At 42.5% G+C, this 21,253-nt stretch overlaps 8 non-coding genes and 1 pseudogene across 8 annotated transcripts; all 9 read left to right on the top strand.

Annotated features, from left to right (window-relative positions):
• Positions 1-4,910: 4,910 nt before the first annotated feature.
• On the top strand, positions 4,911-5,130 carry LOC134584177 (U2 spliceosomal RNA; annotated as a pseudogene).
• Positions 5,131-6,153: 1,023 nt separating this feature from the next.
• On the top strand, positions 6,154-6,344 carry LOC134583969 (U2 spliceosomal RNA). The gene has a single exon (XR_010086333.1). It is a non-coding gene; the product is annotated as a U2 spliceosomal RNA (small nuclear RNA).
• A 1,039-nt stretch (positions 6,345-7,383) lies between these two features.
• Positions 7,384-7,574, top strand: LOC134583968 (U2 spliceosomal RNA). The gene has a single exon (XR_010086332.1). It is a non-coding gene; the product is annotated as a U2 spliceosomal RNA (small nuclear RNA).
• Positions 7,575-8,609: 1,035 nt separating this feature from the next.
• Positions 8,610-8,800, top strand: LOC134583967 (U2 spliceosomal RNA). Its single transcript, XR_010086331.1, has one exon. It is a non-coding gene; the product is annotated as a U2 spliceosomal RNA (small nuclear RNA).
• Positions 8,801-9,835: 1,035 nt separating this feature from the next.
• LOC134583965 (U2 spliceosomal RNA) lies at positions 9,836-10,026 on the top strand. Its single transcript, XR_010086330.1, has one exon. It is a non-coding gene; the product is annotated as a U2 spliceosomal RNA (small nuclear RNA).
• Positions 10,027-11,061: 1,035 nt separating this feature from the next.
• LOC134583963 (U2 spliceosomal RNA) lies at positions 11,062-11,252 on the top strand. The gene has a single exon (XR_010086329.1). It is a non-coding gene; the product is annotated as a U2 spliceosomal RNA (small nuclear RNA).
• Positions 11,253-12,287: 1,035 nt separating this feature from the next.
• Positions 12,288-12,478, top strand: LOC134583962 (U2 spliceosomal RNA). Its single transcript, XR_010086328.1, has one exon. It is a non-coding gene; the product is annotated as a U2 spliceosomal RNA (small nuclear RNA).
• A 1,039-nt stretch (positions 12,479-13,517) lies between these two features.
• LOC134583961 (U2 spliceosomal RNA) lies at positions 13,518-13,708 on the top strand. The gene has a single exon (XR_010086327.1). It is a non-coding gene; the product is annotated as a U2 spliceosomal RNA (small nuclear RNA).
• A 1,035-nt stretch (positions 13,709-14,743) lies between these two features.
• Positions 14,744-14,934, top strand: LOC134583960 (U2 spliceosomal RNA). The gene has a single exon (XR_010086326.1). It is a non-coding gene; the product is annotated as a U2 spliceosomal RNA (small nuclear RNA).
• The last annotated feature ends 6,319 nt before the right edge of the window (positions 14,935-21,253 follow it).

Here is a 21,253-nt window from a genome sequence, read left to right as displayed (position 1 = left end):
GAAGGCGACAGAGTTCCTGCTGGAAGGTATTACTTTTGTACCGCACGTTTCAATGTCTAGACTACCCCTAATTGTACATATGTTTAACCCCTTTGTTAGCGACGAAGAAATTACGGCCTTCTTGAATCGGTATTGCTCGTCCGTTTCCAAGCCCTTCAAACAAGTGAACATGTTTGGTGTATACAACGGCAAACGTAAGTTTTTTGTCGTCTTAAAGGCAGATGCAACCGGTATAAATGGGTTGGTACACCCGCCCCAAAACTTCTCAATCGGAGGTAATAGGGGTTACTTGTTTTATCCCGGTCAGCCCAAGTACTGCCGAAATTGTTTTCAATTTGGACATACTAGCGATGAATGCGATAAGGGCCAGTGTTGTAGAAATTGTTTCAGTGAAGGCCACACAGCGTCGGAATGTGCTGAAAAGAAGCGTTGTGACCTGTGTGGTTCTGAGAGGCATATGGCCAGGTCATGTCCAAATGTACAGCATGATTTTTCTTGGGTGAAGGTTTCTGAGAGCACGGTGGTGGGTGAAAATGAGGAAAAGAAGATAGCTGGAGAGAAAGTCAGGATTCCTTTCATTCCCACATTTGGTACTGGTTTGAAATCAAAAGAGGAGCATGAAGCTCGTCATGCTCAGATTATGGCTGAGGACCTGGCAAAAAAGAAAGCCAGTGATGAGTTGGTGTTTGTTTCTGAGAGTATGGTTGAAGGTGAGTCGATGGAGGTGGAAAAAGTGGTGGAAAATGTGGTGGCTGGTCCTTCGACTGTAGATTCGGAAAGTGAGGAACAGGAAAAAACGGTTCATGCTGCAAAAAAGGTGCGTAGGAGGAGCCGTAAATTATCTAAGGAATTCCAGAAGGTGCTGAGGGAGGTGTCTCCAGGAAGGGTGTCCGGCTCTGAGGGTGATACTTCTAGTTCTGCAGCACCTTTGTTTGACACGAGGGACGTGTCGAGACTGGTTGGGATTTCGGGATACTCTCAAAGCTCTGAAAAGTTTGTTGATACGGACAGTGGCACGTGAAGTGTGATGAGGTTGTTTCCCCTCTGATTCATGTTTAATTTCTGCTCACTAAATGTGAGAAGTATTTTTTCAGCAAAACGGAGAGTTTTGATTTTTGAGTATTTAAAAAATGTTAATTTCTCCTTTTGTTGCCTGCAGGAATGTTGTTTGAAGGAGGTGCCACAGTCATATTCCTGGAATTTAGGACCAATAGTTTTTTCTTGTGGTGATGGGAAAAACTTAGGTGTTGCGATTCTATTTAAGGGGTGGGAATTTGAAATTATTGATGTAATTGAAATAGTGTCAGGGAGGGTGTTGTTGGTTAATGTTTTATTTAGGGGCACAAGGTTTAGGATTTTTAATATGTATGCACCGGTTAATAGGAATGAAAGGGTGGATGTGTTTGAGTGTCTGAGTATGTATTTGCCGGGAAGGGAGTTCACTTTTCTTATAGGGGATTTTAATTGTATTATACGGAGGGAGGACAGGGTGGGTAATAGTGACGACTGTAAATTAGACAGATCAGGTAGGATGTTGGGTAATTTGATTAGGGATTTTGATTACATTGATATGGTGAAAGTCACAGGAGATAAAGAGGTGTATACGTATTTTAGTGATAAGGGGACTGTGAAATCACGAATTGATTATTGTTTTGTTTCACAGGGTGTTGTGGTAGAATGTCTTCTTATGCACAAAGTCCCGTTTTCTGACCATGTGATGTTGGAAGGAAGAGTTCGTATGGAGGTGCGCATGGAGTATGGAAAAGGCTGTTGGAAGATGAATGTGAGTATGTTAGAAGATGAAGAAATAAAAGAGAATTATTTGGTGATGTATAAGAGGTGGAGAGAACGTAAAAATGAGTTTGCATGTATACTTGATTGGTGGGAATGGGTGAAAGAAAAAACAAAGGAATTTTTTATTTGTAAAGGCAGAGCGAAAGCTAAGAGAGAGAGAGAATGTTTTGAGAGCATTAGGAAAAGGATTGATTATTTATGTAAGTTGAGAGAGTTGGGGTGGGAAGTGAATGAGGAGATAGAGACAGCAAGGGAAGAAAGGAAGAAATGTTTGGATGAAAAAGGTAGGAAGATTGTATTTGCTGCCAGGATGAATGTTTTTGATAAAGATGAAAAGTGTACGAGGTTTTTTTTCAAGAAGGTGTATAAGGGAAAGCAAGGTATGGATGGTATTTTGAATGAGGATGGGGTTTTGTTAACGGGAAAAGATTTAATGTTAAATGAAGTCAAAGGCTTTTATCAAAAGTTATACACTGATAGGGAAAGGGATGTGAGTTTGGAGAATGATTTGTTGGAAAAAGTAGAGAGAGGTGTGAGGAAGGAGGATGAATATAGCCTGGTAAGAGTGATAGATAAGAATGAATTACGTAGTACGATTGATAATTTTAAACTAAATAAAACGCCTGGATGTGATGGGTTGCCAATTGAATTTTATAGATTGTTTTGGGAAGTGATTGGAGATGATTTCTTGGATGTATGTAAAATGGTTTTATGTAAGGGAGAATTGACTGAATCAATGAAGAGAGGAGTGATTGTTTTAATTTTTAAAAAAGGTGATAAACAAGATTTGAAAAATTGGAGACCAATAACTTTACTTAATTCGGATTATAAAATTTTAGCCAAAATTATTGCAAATAGGATGAAAGATGTGATTGGAGATATGATTGGTGAAGAGCAAGTATGTGCAGTACCTGGGAGACAAATTGCGGAGAATTTGATATGTTTGAGAGATGTGTTGTGGGATTGTATGGAAAGAAAGCAAGGAGTAGCGATTGCGACGATTGATTTTGAAAAGGCGTATGATAGGGTAGCGCATGGTTTTATGTTTAAAGTTTTGGATAGAATGGGAATACCTAGTAAATTATTAAATTGGATAAAATGTATGTATGCAAATATTAGTAGTGTGGTACAAGTGAATGGTTGGTGGACTGATGTGTTTAAAGTAGGCTCTGGGGTGAGGCAGGGGTGCCCCCTGTCTCCAATTCTTTTTATTTGTGTGATAGAACCATTGTTGAAGAGTATAAGGAAGGATAAATTGGTGAGAGGTGTGGAAATCCCAGGTAGTGGTGCGAGAAGTTTGAAAGTGTTGGGTTATATGGATGACGTGACTGTTGTTTGCAAGAATCTAGCGGGTTTAAGGAGAATTAAATTATTAGTTGAATTGTTTTGTTTGGCGAGTGGTTTTAAAGTGAATTGGGATAAATGTGCATGTAAGGCCTTTGGTGACTGGAGAGAGATTGAATTGTGTGGGTGGCCAGTGGTGACGGATGGGGTTGACGTATTAGGGGTGAGTTTTGATGAGGAATTAAAAGGAAAACAGAGTTGGGTAAAGGTTGTGAATAGAGTGAATCAGAAGATTGGATTTTGGAATGAAAGGATTTTATCAATGGAGGGAAAGATTTTAATTATTAAAGCAGTTTTAATTCCTATTATGTTGTATCTTAATTTTATTTTTCCTATAGATCATAAAAGACTACGGAAGTTAGTTAGGATTATGTTTTTGTTTTTTTGGGGTGGAAGGATGGAGAGATTGTGCAGAGAAAAAGTTATGAAAAAGAGAGAGAATGGAGGTATGGGTATGCCAGATCTGGAGCAATTTTTGTTAGTGCATTATGTTAGGATGTGTGTGAAAATTAGTTTACAAGAAAATATGATAGGGTGTATGTTAAAATATGAGGCAGGAATGATTCTGAGAAAGTATGGTTTACATGAATTAGATCGAATGAAACCTTATTGTTTTAATATACCTTGGTTTTATAGGAAGATTGAGGTATGTGTGAAAAAGTATGACTTAGTGAATGTGTCAAAAGATGAATGGTGTGAGAAAAAAAGAGTGTTTAAACTAATACGAGGTAAAGAAGAAATGTTGGGAATTGTTGGATTGAGTATGGATCAGAGCAAAGAAGTTTGGAAGAGAATGAATGGTATTGAGGTGGTAAATAGACAGAGAGATATAGCGTGGATGGCAGTACATAATGTATTACCTACGAGGGAATTTTTACATGGAAGGAGTTTAGCGAGAGTTGAAATGTGTCCGAGGGTTGGGTGTGGATGTTGTGAAAATGTGGTTCATATGTTTTGGAATTGTTGTTTTGTGAGGGATGTTTTGAAGAAATTGTTGAAGATGTTTGTTTGTTTGAGTGGTGTACAAGTTTTTACGTTTGAAGTTTTATTATATGGAGTGTGTAAAATTGATAAAGAAAGAGAGAGAGTGTTATGGTTGATGATGTGTTGTGTAAAAGAAGTATTATGGGATGTGAGGAATTTGTTAGTATTTAAGAATGATGGTATAGGAGTTGATGGATGTTTGAGAATGATTCGTGGGAAAATGTATTTGTATTATTTATTGGATGTAAGGAAAAAAGGTGAGTTAGATGCGGAAGGTTTTTGGAAGACAAAAAAATGGAAAAAATGGTGTGCATAGGAATGATGGGTGGTGGGTAGAGTTTGTAGTTTGGTTTTTGTTATTTTTGAAGAGAATAAAAAAAAAAAGGGAAAAAAAAAAGGAAAAAAAGGGTTATGCTGTATTTTTGTTAATGTATGTTTTGTTTTATTCAGGAAACGAAGACAAGCAAAATTGGTGGGTTGAGGGCTAATAAGATGAATTGGTGGGTATTGGTGTTATTGGGTGGTGGATTGTGTGGCGTTTTTTAGGGTATGTTTTTGAAGTACCGTATATATACTGTGTGTTTTCTTTAAAAAAAAAAAAAAAAAAAAAAAAATGGGGTAAGTATGAATGGTAGGATGATTGGTTTAGGATCTCTAACTTTGATGTGTTTTTGAAGTGGGTGGTTTGCTGTGGGTTGTGGGGAAGGTGATGGGAATTGTTGTTTTTTTGTGTGTTGTGATTATTATAATATTTTATTGAAAAGAATCATAAGGATGTTACCTGAGAGATTCCTTGAATGTCATCTGGAGGAAATGCTCTGTGACTGAGTGGTTCGAAAAAAAAAAAAAAAAAAATCTGTTCTTATCAGTTTAATATCTGATACGTCCCCTATCTGGGGACCATATATTAAATGGATTTTTGGAACAGGGAGATGGAAGAAGAGCTTGCTCTGTCCACTCCACGCATTGACCTGGTATTGCAGTACCTCCAGGACCGGTGCACCTCTCTTATGCTGGTTAAAAAATAGATTTTTTGATTGAACAAAAAATGCAAAAAGCCACTGGACTCTCACTTGGCGAGAACGAAGGCAAACTTGTTCTCCTTCTTCCTTCCTTCCCTGCTTTTTTCTCTGTTCTGTCTAAGTGCGAGCTCTGCCTCCCCCTGTCTGCGGCATGGCATGCCTGAATGAAGCCTGGACGGAACGGACCAAAAACATGACATTCCTTGAATTATGGACACTTGTAGCAATGTTTGTTAACTGTTATTGTTTCGTTTGGATTGATCGCTAGTCTGATTGTTATTCTCTATCATGTGCTGTGCACGATGCAATTCTTTTCACCTGATCCCATGTATTTATTTAATCATTGTTATCATGTAAATCTGTGTAATCACTTCATGGAATAAAAGTGTCCAGTACATATCCATTGTGAAGAAGTCAGAGTATGTATTGCTGGCTGGCTGGCTGGCTGGCTGGCTGGCTGGCTGGCTGGCTGGCAGCGTGCATTATCAGTGTTGGAAAAGTGGGCGGGATTAATTATGCAAATTTGCTGCAGCCTGCAGCATGCTGGTCTTTGCAATGACAGCACAAACGTTTTGGAGGGAAATCTGAGCAACATCTAGGTTATCAATCAATTAAAAGTTTAATTAATTGCATTATTGAGTGATTGCGAGCAATCAGCAGCAGGTGGTGCTTAATTGCTTGCTCTATCTACCCTACTTGCAGCTGAAGAGGACCCGACCAGGTGATCCAGCAACCTCGTTAGGCACCTTATCAGCGGTAGCAGCTGAGCAGGAGAGACAGAGGTGCAAGGTATGTCTGGAGGGGAGGGGGAGGAATGGACAAGGTTAAGAAGGGGAGCTGGGTTTCAAGGGTTTAGAGGTTGTTTGCTGCTCTGGTGACTTTGTCTCTGTTGCTATTTGTAGCCTGCTTACACCTAGATGAGGAAAAGGCGGCACTGTGCCCAAGGCTCACCGCAAGCTGAACAAGCGCCAGCGAACGGCAGGTGAGTAGCTGGGCGCCCATTCTGGTTATCGCTTCTCGGCCTTTTGGCTAAGATCAAGTGTAGTATCTGTTCTTATCAGTTTAATATCTGATACGTCCCCTATCTGGGGACCATATATTAAATGGATTTTTGGAACAGGGAGATGGAAGAAGAGCTTGCTCTGTCCACTCCACGCATTGACCTGGTATTGCAGTACCTCCAGGACCGGTGCACCTCTCTTATGCTGGTTAAAAAATAGATTTTTTGATTGAACAAAAAATGCAAAAAGCCACTGGACTCTCACTTGGCGAGAACGAAGGCAAACTTGTTCTCCTTCTTCCTTCCTTCCTTCCCTGCTTTTTTCTCTGTTCTGTCTAAGTGCGAGCTCTGCCTCCCCCTGTCTGCGGCATGGCATGCCTGAATGAAGCCTGGACGGAACGGACCAAAAACATGACATTCCTTGAATTATGGACACTTGTAGCAATGTTTGTTAACTGTTATTGTTTCGTTTGGATTGATCGCTAGTCTGATTGTTATTCTCTATCATGTGCTGTGCACGATGCAATTCTTTTCACCTGATCCCATGTATTTATTTAATCATTGTTATCATGTAAATCTGTGTAATCACTTCATGGAATAAAAGTGTCCAGTACATATCCATTGTGAAGAAGTCAGAGTATGTATTGCTGGCTGGCTGGCTGGCTGGCTGGCTGGCTGGCTGGCTGGCTGGCTGGCTGGCTGGCAGCGTGCATTATCAGTGTTGGAAAAGTGGGCGGGATTAATTATGCAAATTTGCTGCAGCCTGCAGCATGCTGGTCTTTGCAATGACAGCACAAACGTTTTGGAGGGAAATCTGAGCAACATCTAGGTTATCAATCAATTAAAAGTTTAATTAATTGCATTATTGAGTGATTGCGAGCAATCAGCAGCAGGTGGTGCTTAATTGCTTGCTCTATCTACCCTACTTGCAGCTGAAGAGGACCCGACCAGGTGATCCAGCAACCTCGTTAGGCACCTTATCAGCGGTAGCAGCTGAGCAGGAGAGACAGAGGTGCAAGGTATGTCTGGAGGGGAGGGGGAGGAATGGACAAGGTTAAGAAGGGGAGCTGGGTTTCAAGGGTTTAGAGGTTGTTTGCTGCTCTGGTGACTTTGTCTCTGTTGCTATTTGTAGCCTGCTTACACCTAGATGAGGAAAAGGCGGCACTGTGCCCAAGGCTCACCGCAAGCTGAACAAGCGCCAGCGAACGGCAGGTGAGTAGCTGGGCGCCCATTCTGGTTATCGCTTCTCGGCCTTTTGGCTAAGATCAAGTGTAGTATCTGTTCTTATCAGTTTAATATCTGATACGTCCCCTATCTGGGGACCATATATTAAATGGATTTTTGGAACAGGGAGATGGAAGAAGAGCTTGCTCTGTCCACTCCACGCATTGACCTGGTATTGCAGTACCTCCAGGACCGGTGCACCTCTCTTATGCTGGTTAAAAAATAGATTTTTTGATTGAACAAAAAATGCAAAAAGCCACTGGACTCTCACTTGGCGAGAACGAAGGCAAACTTGTTCTCCTTCTTCCTTCCTTCCTTCCCTGCTTTTTTCTCTGTTCTGTCTAAGTGCGAGCTCTGCCTCCCCCTGTCTGCGGCATGGCATGCCTGAATGAAGCCTGGACGGAACGGACCAAAAACATGACATTCCTTGAATTATGGACACTTGTAGCAATGTTTGTTAACTGTTATTGTTTCGTTTGGATTGATCGCTAGTCTGATTGTTATTCTCTATCATGTGCTGTGCACGATGCAATTCTTTTCACCTGATCCCATGTATTTATTTAATCATTGTTATCATGTAAATCTGTGTAATCACTTCATGGAATAAAAGTGTCCAGTACATATCCATTGTGAAGAAGTCAGAGTATGTATTGCTGGCTGGCTGGCTGGCTGGCTGGCTGGCTGGCTGGCTGGCTGGCTGGCTGGCAGCGTGCATTATCAGTGTTGGAAAAGTGGGCGGGATTAATTATGCAAATTTGCTGCAGCCTGCAGCATGCTGGTCTTTGCAATGACAGCACAAACGTTTTGGAGGGAAATCTGAGCAACATCTAGGTTATCAATCAATTAAAAGTTTAATTAATTGCATTATTGAGTGATTGCGAGCAATCAGCAGCAGGTGGTGCTTAATTGCTTGCTCTATCTACCCTACTTGCAGCTGAAGAGGACCCGACCAGGTGATCCAGCAACCTCGTTAGGCACCTTATCAGCGGTAGCAGCTGAGCAGGAGAGACAGAGGTGCAAGGTATGTCTGGAGGGGAGGGGGAGGAATGGACAAGGTTAAGAAGGGGAGCTGGGTTTCAAGGGTTTAGAGGTTGTTTGCTGCTCTGGTGACTTTGTCTCTGTTGCTATTTGTAGCCTGCTTACACCTAGATGAGGAAAAGGCGGCACTGTGCCCAAGGCTCACCGCAAGCTGAACAAGCGCCAGCGAACGGCAGGTGAGTAGCTGGGCGCCCATTCTGGTTATCGCTTCTCGGCCTTTTGGCTAAGATCAAGTGTAGTATCTGTTCTTATCAGTTTAATATCTGATACGTCCCCTATCTGGGGACCATATATTAAATGGATTTTTGGAACAGGGAGATGGAAGAAGAGCTTGCTCTGTCCACTCCACGCATTGACCTGGTATTGCAGTACCTCCAGGACCGGTGCACCTCTCTTATGCTGGTTAAAAAATAGATTTTTTGATTGAACAAAAAATGCAAAAAGCCACTGGACTCTCACTTGGCGAGAACGAAGGCAAACTTGTTCTCCTTCTTCCTTCCTTCCTTCCCTGCTTTTTTCTCTGTTCTGTCTAAGTGCGAGCTCTGCCTCCCCCTGTCTGCGGCATGGCATGCCTGAATGAAGCCTGGACGGAACGGACCAAAAACATGACATTCCTTGAATTATGGACACTTGTAGCAATGTTTGTTAACTGTTATTGTTTCGTTTGGATTGATCGCTAGTCTGATTGTTATTCTCTATCATGTGCTGTGCACGATGCAATTCTTTTCACCTGATCCCATGTATTTATTTAATCATTGTTATCATGTAAATCTGTGTAATCACTTCATGGAATAAAAGTGTCCAGTACATATCCATTGTGAAGAAGTCAGAGTATGTATTGCTGGCTGGCTGGCTGGCTGGCTGGCTGGCTGGCTGGCTGGCTGGCTGGCTGGCAGCGTGCATTATCAGTGTTGGAAAAGTGGGCGGGATTAATTATGCAAATTTGCTGCAGCCTGCAGCATGCTGGTCTTTGCAATGACAGCACAAACGTTTTGGAGGGAAATCTGAGCAACATCTAGGTTATCAATCAATTAAAAGTTTAATTAATTGCATTATTGAGTGATTGCGAGCAATCAGCAGCAGGTGGTGCTTAATTGCTTGCTCTATCTACCCTACTTGCAGCTGAAGAGGACCCGACCAGGTGATCCAGCAACCTCGTTAGGCACCTTATCAGCGGTAGCAGCTGAGCAGGAGAGACAGAGGTGCAAGGTATGTCTGGAGGGGAGGGGGAGGAATGGACAAGGTTAAGAAGGGGAGCTGGGTTTCAAGGGTTTAGAGGTTGTTTGCTGCTCTGGTGACTTTGTCTCTGTTGCTATTTGTAGCCTGCTTACACCTAGATGAGGAAAAGGCGGCACTGTGCCCAAGGCTCACCGCAAGCTGAACAAGCGCCAGCGAACGGCAGGTGAGTAGCTGGGCGCCCATTCTGGTTATCGCTTCTCGGCCTTTTGGCTAAGATCAAGTGTAGTATCTGTTCTTATCAGTTTAATATCTGATACGTCCCCTATCTGGGGACCATATATTAAATGGATTTTTGGAACAGGGAGATGGAAGAAGAGCTTGCTCTGTCCACTCCACGCATTGACCTGGTATTGCAGTACCTCCAGGACCGGTGCACCTCTCTTATGCTGGTTAAAAAATAGATTTTTTGATTGAACAAAAAATGCAAAAAGCCACTGGACTCTCACTTGGCGAGAACGAAGGCAAACTTGTTCTCCTTCTTCCTTCCTTCCTTCCCTGCTTTTTTCTCTGTTCTGTCTAAGTGCGAGCTCTGCCTCCCCCTGTCTGCGGCATGGCATGCCTGAATGAAGCCTGGACGGAACGGACCAAAAACATGACATTCCTTGAATTATGGACACTTGTAGCAATGTTTGTTAACTGTTATTGTTTCGTTTGGATTGATCGCTAGTCTGATTGTTATTCTCTATCATGTGCTGTGCACGATGCAATTCTTTTCACCTGATCCCATGTATTTATTTAATCATTGTTATCATGTAAATCTGTGTAATCACTTCATGGAATAAAAGTGTCCAGTACATATCCATTGTGAAGAAGTCAGAGTATGTATTGCTGGCTGGCTGGCTGGCTGGCTGGCTGGCTGGCTGGCTGGCTGGCTGGCTGGCAGCGTGCATTATCAGTGTTGGAAAAGTGGGCGGGATTAATTATGCAAATTTGCTGCAGCCTGCAGCATGCTGGTCTTTGCAATGACAGCACAAACGTTTTGGAGGGAAATCTGAGCAACATCTAGGTTATCAATCAATTAAAAGTTTAATTAATTGCATTATTGAGTGATTGCGAGCAATCAGCAGCAGGTGGTGCTTAATTGCTTGCTCTATCTACCCTACTTGCAGCTGAAGAGGACCCGACCAGGTGATCCAGCAACCTCGTTAGGCACCTTATCAGCGGTAGCAGCTGAGCAGGAGAGACAGAGGTGCAAGGTATGTCTGGAGGGGAGGGGGAGGAATGGACAAGGTTAAGAAGGGGAGCTGGGTTTCAAGGGTTTAGAGGTTGTTTGCTGCTCTGGTGACTTTGTCTCTGTTGCTATTTGTAGCCTGCTTACACCTAGATGAGGAAAAGGCGGCACTGTGCCCAAGGCTCACCGCAAGCTGAACAAGCGCCAGCGAACGGCAGGTGAGTAGCTGGGCGCCCATTCTGGTTATCGCTTCTCGGCCTTTTGGCTAAGATCAAGTGTAGTATCTGTTCTTATCAGTTTAATATCTGATACGTCCCCTATCTGGGGACCATATATTAAATGGATTTTTGGAACAGGGAGATGGAAGAAGAGCTTGCTCTGTCCACTCCACGCATTGACCTGGTATTGCAGTACCTCCAGGACCGGTGCACCTCTCTTATGCTGGTTAAAAAATAGATTTTTTGATTGAACAAAAAATGCAAAAAGCCACTGGACTCTCACTTGGCGAGAACGAAGGCAAACTTGTTCTCCTTCTTCCTTCCTTCCTTCCCTGCTTTTTTCTCTGTTCTGTCTAAGTGCGAGCTCTGCCTCCCCCTGTCTGCGGCATGGCATGCCTGAATGAAGCCTGGACGGAACGGACCAAAAACATGACATTCCTTGAATTATGGACACTTGTAGCAATGTTTGTTAACTGTTATTGTTTCGTTTGGATTGATCGCTAGTCTGATTGTTATTCTCTATCATGTGCTGTGCACGATGCAATTCTTTTCACCTGATCCCATGTATTTATTTAATCATTGTTATCATGTAAATCTGTGTAATCACTTCATGGAATAAAAGTGTCCAGTACATATCCATTGTGAAGAAGTCAGAGTATGTATTGCTGGCTGGCTGGCTGGCTGGCTGGCTGGCTGGCTGGCTGGCTGGCTGGCTGGCAGCGTGCATTATCAGTGTTGGAAAAGTGGGCGGGATTAATTATGCAAATTTGCTGCAGCCTGCAGCATGCTGGTCTTTGCAATGACAGCACAAACGTTTTGGAGGGAAATCTGAGCAACATCTAGGTTATCAATCAATTAAAAGTTTAATTAATTGCATTATTGAGTGATTGCGAGCAATCAGCAGCAGGTGGTGCTTAATTGCTTGCTCTATCTACCCTACTTGCAGCTGAAGAGGACCCGACCAGGTGATCCAGCAACCTCGTTAGGCACCTTATCAGCGGTAGCAGCTGAGCAGGAGAGACAGAGGTGCAAGGTATGTCTGGAGGGGAGGGGGAGGAATGGACAAGGTTAAGAAGGGGAGCTGGGTTTCAAGGGTTTAGAGGTTGTTTGCTGCTCTGGTGACTTTGTCTCTGTTGCTATTTGTAGCCTGCTTACACCTAGATGAGGAAAAGGCGGCACTGTGCCCAAGGCTCACCGCAAGCTGAACAAGCGCCAGCGAACGGCAGGTGAGTAGCTGGGCGCCCATTCTGGTTATCGCTTCTCGGCCTTTTGGCTAAGATCAAGTGTAGTATCTGTTCTTATCAGTTTAATATCTGATACGTCCCCTATCTGGGGACCATATATTAAATGGATTTTTGGAACAGGGAGATGGAAGAAGAGCTTGCTCTGTCCACTCCACGCATTGACCTGGTATTGCAGTACCTCCAGGACCGGTGCACCTCTCTTATGCTGGTTAAAAAATAGATTTTTTGATTGAACAAAAAATGCAAAAAGCCACTGGACTCTCACTTGGCGAGAACGAAGGCAAACTTGTTCTCCTTCTTCCTTCCTTCCCTGCTTTTTTCTCTGTTCTGTCTAAGTGCGAGCTCTGCCTCCCCCTGTCTGCGGCATGGCATGCCTGAATGAAGCCTGGACGGAACGGACCAAAAACATGACATTCCTTGAATTATGGACACTTGTAGCAATGTTTGTTAACTGTTATTGTTTCGTTTGGATTGATCGCTAGTCTGATTGTTATTCTCTATCATGTGCTGTGCACGATGCAATTCTTTTCACCTGATCCCATGTATTTATTTAATCATTGTTATCATGTAAATCTGTGTAATCACTTCATGGAATAAAAGTGTCCAGTACATATCCATTGTGAAGAAGTCAGAGTATGTATTGCTGGCTGGCTGGCTGGCTGGCTGGCTGGCTGGCTGGCTGGCTGGCTGGCTGGCTGGCTGGCAGCGTGCATTATCAGTGTTGGAAAAGTGGGCGGGATTAATTATGCAAATTTGCTGCAGCCTGCAGCATGCTGGTCTTTGCAATGACAGCACAAACGTTTTGGAGGGAAATCTGAGCAACATCTAGGTTATCAATCAATTAAAAGTTTAATTAATTGCATTATTGAGTGATTGCGAGCAATCAGCAGCAGGTGGTGCTTAATTGCTTGCTCTATCTACCCTACTTGCAGCTGAAGAGGACCCGACCAGGTGATCCAGCAACCTCGTTAGGCACCTTATCAGCGGTAGCAGCTGAGCAGGAGAGACAGAGGTGCAAGGTATGTCTGGAGGGGAGGGGGAGGAATGGACAAGGTTAAGAAGGGGAGCTGGGTTTCAAGGGTTTAGAGGTTGTTTGCTGCTCTGGTGACTTTGTCTCTGTTGCTATTTGTAGCCTGCTTACACCTAGATGAGGAAAAGGCGGCACTGTGCCCAAGGCTCACCGCAAGCTGAACAAGCGCCAGCGAACGGCAGGTGAGTAGCTGGGCGCCCATTCTGGTTATCGCTTCTCGGCCTTTTGGCTAAGATCAAGTGTAGTATCTGTTCTTATCAGTTTAATATCTGATACGTCCCCTATCTGGGGACCATATATTAAATGGATTTTTGGAACAGGGAGATGGAAGAAGAGCTTGCTCTGTCCACTCCACGCATTGACCTGGTATTGCAGTACCTCCAGGACCGGTGCACCTCTCTTATGCTGGTTAAAAAATAGATTTTTTGATTGAACAAAAAATGCAAAAAGCCACTGGACTCTCACTTGGCGAGAACGAAGGCAAACTTGTTCTCCTTCTTCCTTCCTTCCTTCCCTGCTTTTTTCTCTGTTCTGTCTAAGTGCGAGCTCTGCCTCCCCCTGTCTGCGGCATGGCATGCCTGAATGAAGCCTGGACGGAACGGACCAAAAACATGACATTCCTTGAATTATGGACACTTGTAGCAATGTTTGTTAACTGTTATTGTTTCGTTTGGATTGATCGCTAGTCTGATTGTTATTCTCTATCATGTGCTGTGCACGATGCAATTCTTTTCACCTGATCCCATGTATTTATTTAATCATTGTTATCATGTAAATCTGTGTAATCACTTCATGGAATAAAAGTGTCCAGTACATATCCATTGTGAAGAAGTCAGAGTATGTATTGCTGGCTGGCTGGCTGGCTGGCTGGCTGGCTGGCTGGCTGGCTGGCTGGCTGGCAGCGTGCATTATCAGTGTTGGAAAAGTGGGCGGGATTAATTATGCAAATTTGCTGCAGCCTGCAGCATGCTGGTCTTTGCAATGACAGCACAAACGTTTTGGAGGGAAATCTGAGCAACATCTAGGTTATCAATCAATTAAAAGTTTAATTAATTGCATTATTGAGTGATTGCGAGCAATCAGCAGCAGGTGGTGCTTAATTGCTTGCTCTATCTACCCTACTTGCAGCTGAAGAGGACCCGACCAGGTGATCCAGCAACCTCGTTAGGCACCTTATCAGCGGTAGCAGCTGAGCAGGAGAGACAGAGGTGCAAGGTATGTCTGGAGGGGAGGGGGAGGAATGGACAAGGTTAAGAAGGGGAGCTGGGTTTCAAGGGTTTAGAGGTTGTTTGCTGCTCTGGTGACTTTGTCTCTGTTGCTATTTGTAGCCTGCTTACACCTAGATGAGGAAAAGGCGGCACTGTGCCCAAGGCTCACCGCAAGCTGAACAAGCGCCAGCGAACGGCAGGTGAGTAGCTGGGCGCCCATTCTGGTTATCGCTTCTCGGCCTTTTGGCTAAGATCAAGTGTAGTATCTGTTCTTATCAGTTTAATATCTGATACGTCCCCTATCTGGGGACCATATATTAAATGGATTTTTGGAACAGGGAGATGGAAGAAGAGCTTGCTCTGTCCACTCCACGCATTGACCTGGTATTGCAGTACCTCCAGGACCGGTGCACCTCTCTTATGCTGGTTAAAAAATAGATTTTTTGATTGAACAAAAAATGCAAAAAGCCACTGGACTCTCACTTGGCGAGAACGAAGGCAAACTTGTTCTCCTTCTTCCTTCCTTCCTTCCCTGCTTTTTTCTCTGTTCTGTCTAAGTGCGAGCTCTGCCTCCCCCTGTCTGCGGCATGGCATGCCTGAATGAAGCCTGGACGGAACGGACCAAAAACATGACATTCCTTGAATTATGGACACTTGTAGCAATGTTTGTTAACTGTTATTGTTTCGTTTGGATTGATCGCTAGTCTGATTGTTATTCTCTATCATGTGCTGTGCACGATTCAATTCTGTTCACCTGATCCCATGTATTTATTTAATCATTGTTATCATGTAAATCTGTGTAATCACTTCATGGAATAAAAGTGCCCAGTACATATCCATTGTGAAGAAGTCAGAGTATGTATTGCTGGCTGGCTGGCTGGCTGGCTGGCTGGCTGGCTGGCAGCGTGCATTATCAGTGTTGGAAAAGTGGGCGGGATTAATTATGCAAATTTGCTGCAGCCTGCAGCATGCTGGTCTTTGCAATGACAGCACAAACGTTTTGGAGGGAAATCTGAGCAACATCTAGGTTATCAATCAATTAAAAGTTTAATTAATTGCATTATTGAGTGATTGCGAGCAATCAGCAGGTGGTGCTTAATTGCTTGCTCTATCTACCTACCTACTTGCAGCTGAAGAGGACCAGACCAGGTGATCCAGCAACCTCGTTAGGCACCTTATCAGCGGTAGCAGCTGAGCAGGAGAGAGAGACAGAGGTGCAAGGTATGTCTGGAGGGGAGGGGGAGGAATGGACAAGATTAAGAAGGGGAGCTGGGTTTCAAGGGTTTAGAGGTTGTTTGCTGCTCTGGTGACTTTGTCTCTGTTGCTATTTGTAGCCAGCTTACACCTAGATGAGGAAAAGGCGGCAGCACTGTGCCCAAGGCTCACCGCAAGCTGAACAAGCGCCAGCGAACGGCAGGTGAGTAGCTGGGCGCCCATTCTGGTTATCGCTTCTCGGCCTTTTGGCTAAGATCAAGTGTAAAAGCTGGTCTAGTCGGGAGGCCCCGGAGGATCGGCAACGCTAGCCCCTCGGCCTTCCGGACTGTGTTCTCCCAGTGGGGACACGGTCTGGATGCTGCTATTGGGGGGCGATCTGCGCTGACTCCGGGAACGAGAGGCGATCAGCGATGGAGAGAGGTGCCCCCTCGTATCCGAAGACAGTTCGGCTGTTGGTGGCGGAGGAGAGACGGAGTGAAGTTGGCCTTTATACGGTGCAGAAGGAGATTCTGGATGGTCTGCTGAAGGTACCTCGGGTATGGTTATTTTGCATACAGGATTTCCAGACCCGGGGTATGTACGACATTACATTTACGGATCAGTTCTGCGTTACTACTGTGATGGAAAGGCTAAAAGAAAAAGATGGTAATGTTTTATTGGCAGGTATGACGTTCTTGCCATATGTACCTGTGTCCCGGGTTCCGCTTGTTGTACATATGTATAACCCATTTGTTAGTGACGATGAAATTTCAATTTTTCTAAGCAGGTATTGTGTACAGGTGTCCAAGCCGGTTAAGCTGGTCAATCAATTTGGAGTATACAATGGGAAAAGAAAATTTTTTGTTGTTCTTCGCCCAGATGCAACGGAGGTGAGTGGTGTGAGACACCCTCCGCAGAATTTTTCCCTTGGGGGAAACAGGGGATATCTTTTCTATCCAGGTCAACCTATGTATTGTAGAAACTGCTTCCAGTTCGGGCATGTGAGTAAGGATTGCAAAAAGGGTATGTGCTGCAGAAACTGCTTTGGTGAGGGGCATACGGCCTATGAGTGTTCAGAAAAACGTAAGTGTGATCTTTGTGGGTCTGAGTACCATATGGCTAAATTATGTCCAAGTTTGTTGGTAGGTGCTGCCCGGGCAGTGGACGCAATAAACCTGGAACTGAAGGAAGCAGTTCTGGAGGATGCAGGTAAGAAGGCTTTGCAAGCGCCTAGGGTCGCATTTATCCCATCGTATGGCACGCAATTGCGTTCTTTAGCCGAGCATGAAGAACGACATGCAAACATTATGCGTGAAGATGCTAAGAAGAGAGCTGAAAAAGAGAAAGAAGAAGCCCAGAGTGCAGCAGAAGTTATGGAGTGTGGTGAGTCAAGTTCTGTTGTGGAATTGGAAGCTAGTCCATCTTCGGCTAGTGTATCTAGTGAGTTGGAGGTTAAAGATGCCCCTCAGTCAAAAAGATTAAAGAGAAATAGTAAAGAAGTTCTGTCTAGAGAATATCCAAATGTTTTAATGGATTCCTCTCCGGAGCCTGGGGAGAGGTCAGAGTCAGAAACTTCGGGACCTGCTTCTCCTGTCTTTGACGTCCAGGCGGTGTCAAGATTGTTTGACATATCTGGTTTCTCTAGGGTCTTAGAGACTACTGAGTCCGATGAAGGGACATGATATGATGAGGGTTAATTACCCCTGATTTATGTTTAAAGTCGCCTCTCTTAATGTAGGGAGTTTAAAATCTAATGTTAGGAGAGCGATGATTTTTGATTTCCTTTGTAAAATTTCATTTCATATTATTTGCCTACAAGAATGTCATTTACAGGATGAGCCAATTGGTATTAAGTGGGATTTGGGTCCGTCCTTTTATTATTTTGGGGTGGGGAAAAATATTGGTGTAGCTATATTGTTTAGGGGGTGGGAATTTGATATTGTGAAGGTGTTAGAATTAGTTTCAGGGAGAGTTTTATTGATTTGTTTTTTGTTTAGGGGTGTTTTGTGTAGGATATTAAATGTTTATGCACCAGTAGATAAAAAAGAGAGAATGGATGTGTTTGAATGTGTAGGGTTAAATTTACCAGGGAGGGATTTAACTATTTTGTGTGGGGATTTCAACTGTATAATAAGGAGGGAGGATAGGATTGGGGTTGGTGATGGGTATAAGTTAGATGGTACGGGTAAGGTTTTGAACAATTTAGTTAAGGATTTTGGTTTAACTGATGCGGTGGAGGTTATTGGTAATTATGATAAGTTTACTTTTTATAGCGATAAGGGTACTGTAAGATCTCGCATTGATTTTTGTTTTTTATCACAGGGGTTTAAGTTAGAGTCTTTACGTACACAGAGAGTGGCTTTTTCGGACCATGCGCTTTTGGTATGTGAGGTAAGGATGAATGTAAACATGGAATATGGAAAAAGTAGTTGGAAATTAAATGTGAGCATGTTAAAGGATGAAAAAGTGAGAATGGAGTATAGTAAACAGTATGAATGTTGGTGTAAATGTAAAGCAAGTTTTGATTGTGTATTACGATGGTGGGAATGGGTGAAGGAAAATACAAAAGTATTTTTTATGAGAGAAAGTTGGAAGAAGGCTCGAATGGAGAGAGAGGTTTGGGATGATTGGAGGAAAAGATTTGATTACTTGAGTAAATTGAAAGAATTAGGTTGGGATGTTGAAATTGAACTTGAGGATGCAAGAGAAATGAGGCGTAAATGTTTGGAAGAGAAAGGTAGAAAAATTGTATTTGCAGCAAAATTGAATGTTTTGGAGTGTGATGAAAAGTGTACGAGATATTTTTTTAAGAAAGCGTATGAGTGTAGAAAAGGTATGGAGGGTGTGTTGAATGAGAGTGGGGAAGTGCTGCATGGTAAAAATGAGATTTTGAATGAGGTTAAAACATTTTATGAGAACTTGTACACGGAAAAAAGGCGTGATGAGAGTTTGGAAGAGGAGATGTTTGATAAACTTGAGAATGGTGTAAGTAAGGAGGATGTTAGTTGGTTAGTGAGGGAATTGAATAAGAAGGAGTTGTATGAAACTGTTTTTGAATTTAAGTTGAATAAAACACCTGGGAGTGACGGTTTGCCTGTGGAATTTTATAGAATGTGTTGGGAGATTATAGGGGATGATTTTTTGGATGTTTGTAAGTATGTGTTGGAAAAAGGTGTGATGTCTGATTCAATGAAGAAAGGTGTGATTGTTTTGATTTTTAAGAAGGGTGATAAGTATGATTTGGGTAATTGGAGGCCTATTACGTTGCTGAATGTTGACTATAAGATTGTTGCTAAGATGATTGCTAATAGAATGAAAAGAGTGATTGAAAGTATGGTAGGTGACGAGCAAGTTTGTGCGGTTCCTGGCAGACAAATAGCGGAAAGTTTGATTGGTGTGAGAGATGTGCTGTGGTTTTGTAAAGAAAGGAAGATAGAGGTAGCGATTGCAACAATAGATTTTGAGAAAGCATATGATAGGGTAGCGCATGAATTTATGTTTCGTGTTTTAGAGAGAATGGGATTGCCTGGGCAAATGATAAATTGGATAAAGTGTATGTATAGAGATATTGAAAGTGTTGTGCAAGTTAATGGATGGTTTACTGATAGTTTTAAGGTATGTTCGGGAGTTAGACAGGGCTGTCCTTTATCTCCTGTTATTTTTATCTGTGTTATTGAACCTTTGTTGCGTAACTTAATGAATGATAAGATTGTGAAAGGGGTTGAGATTCCTGGGAGTGGTGGAAGATGCATGAAAGTAATTGGGTATATGGATGATGTCACGGTTGTATGTAGATCACAGGCGGGCTTGAGGAGGGTGAAATTGATAGTGGAATTTTTTTGTATGGCGAGTGGATTTCGAGTTAATTGGGATAAATGTAAGTGTAAGGCTTTTGGTGAATGGAGGGAATTGGAGTTGTGTGGATGGCCGGTTGCCGAATATGAGATTGAGGTTTTGGGAGTGAAGTTTGATGAGGATTTGAAAGGGAAAGAAAGTTGGAAGAAAGTTGTTAATAGAGTGAATCAAAAGATTGGATTGTGGAGTGTAAGGATTTTGTCGTTTGAAGGTAAAGTTTTGATAATAAAATCTGTTTTGATCCCTGTTATGTTGTATTTGAGTTTTGTGTTCCCCCCGGATGAGAAGAGTTTGAGGAAATTGATTAGGATAATTTTTTTATTTTTTTGGAGTAGTCGCATGGAGAGATTGAGTAGAGAGAAAGTAGTGAAATTACGAGAGAATGGGGGTATGAATGTTCCGGATGTGGAAAGATTTTTAATGGTGCATTATGTAAGAATGTGTGTTAGGATTTGTAAAAAGGATAGTTTGATTGCATGTATGTTGAAGTATGCAGCTGGGATGTGTTTGAGGAGGTATGGTTTGCATGAGTTTGATCGAATGAAACCTTTGTGTTTTAATATTCCGTGGTTTTACAGAAAGATTGAGGTGTGTTTAAAGAAGTATGAAGTTCAGAATGTGAAGTGGGAGGATTGGTGTGAGAAGAAAAAAGTTTTTAAAATTTTGAATGACAGAGAAACTGTGTTAAGGATTGATGGATTGACTGAAAATATGAGTAAGGAAGTATGGAAGAGATTGAGTGATATAGAAATTTTGAATAGGCAAAAGGATATAGCATGGATGGCGATACACAATTGTCTGGCTACAAGAGAGGTACAGTATGGAAGAAGATTAGGGAGAACAGAGATGTGTCCGAGGGAAGGGTGTGGAGATAGAGAGAATGTGGTGCATGTCTTCTGGAATTGTGGTTTTGTGAGAGAAGTGTTGAAAAGATTGTTGAAATTGGTAATAGGTTTGACTGGGATTTCTGTATTTTCATTTGATGTATTGTTATTTGGTATGTGTTCAATAGAGAAGAAAAGTGAGAGAGTGTTGTGGACAATTATGGCATGTATAAAAGAGTCGTTGTGGGATGTTCGTAATTTGTTAGTTTTTAGACATGAATGTTTAACGGTTGATGCATGTGTACGTATGGTTAGAGGGAAAGTATATTTGTATTATTTGAGAGATGTTCGGAAAAATGGAGAAATGGACGCGGAAGGTGTATGGAAGACGAAAAAATGGAATAAATGGTGTGCGTAAATTTGGGATTTTTTGGGGTTTTGTTTCAATTATTGAGTTTAGTGAAAAAAAAAAAAGAAAAAAAATTATATCAAAAGTGGGAGAGATGGCATTCTTTTTATGTGAATAACATGTTTATTTTTAAATTTTCCTAGGTTTGTGAAGATAATTTTATTGGTGGGTGGAGGGGTAATAGAGGATAAGTGATGGGTATCGGTAAGGTAGGGTGGGGGGTTATGTGGTTTAAATGAGGTTTAATTGTGTAGAATGAAAATAATGTAAATATTGTAGAAATGTAAATATTGTAGAAAAGTAAATGAAATTTGTATTACTATGTTGGGGTAAGTATGAATGAAGGGATGACTGCGATATATGAGGTTGGGGTAAGTAATTTGCTGTGCCTTTTTTGGTGTGTTGGGTGGTGGGTTGTGGTGGTGTTTTAAAGGGAGGTGGAGGGGTTTTGCTGT

The sequence above is a fragment of the Pelobates fuscus genome, chromosome 13, assembly GCF_036172605.1.
Source record: "Pelobates fuscus isolate aPelFus1 chromosome 13, aPelFus1.pri, whole genome shotgun sequence".
NCBI lineage: Eukaryota > Metazoa > Chordata > Amphibia > Anura > Pelobatidae > Pelobates > Pelobates fuscus.
The sequence above is the reverse complement of the archived record's forward strand: the minus strand, read 5'-3'. Positions and strand labels throughout refer to the sequence as shown.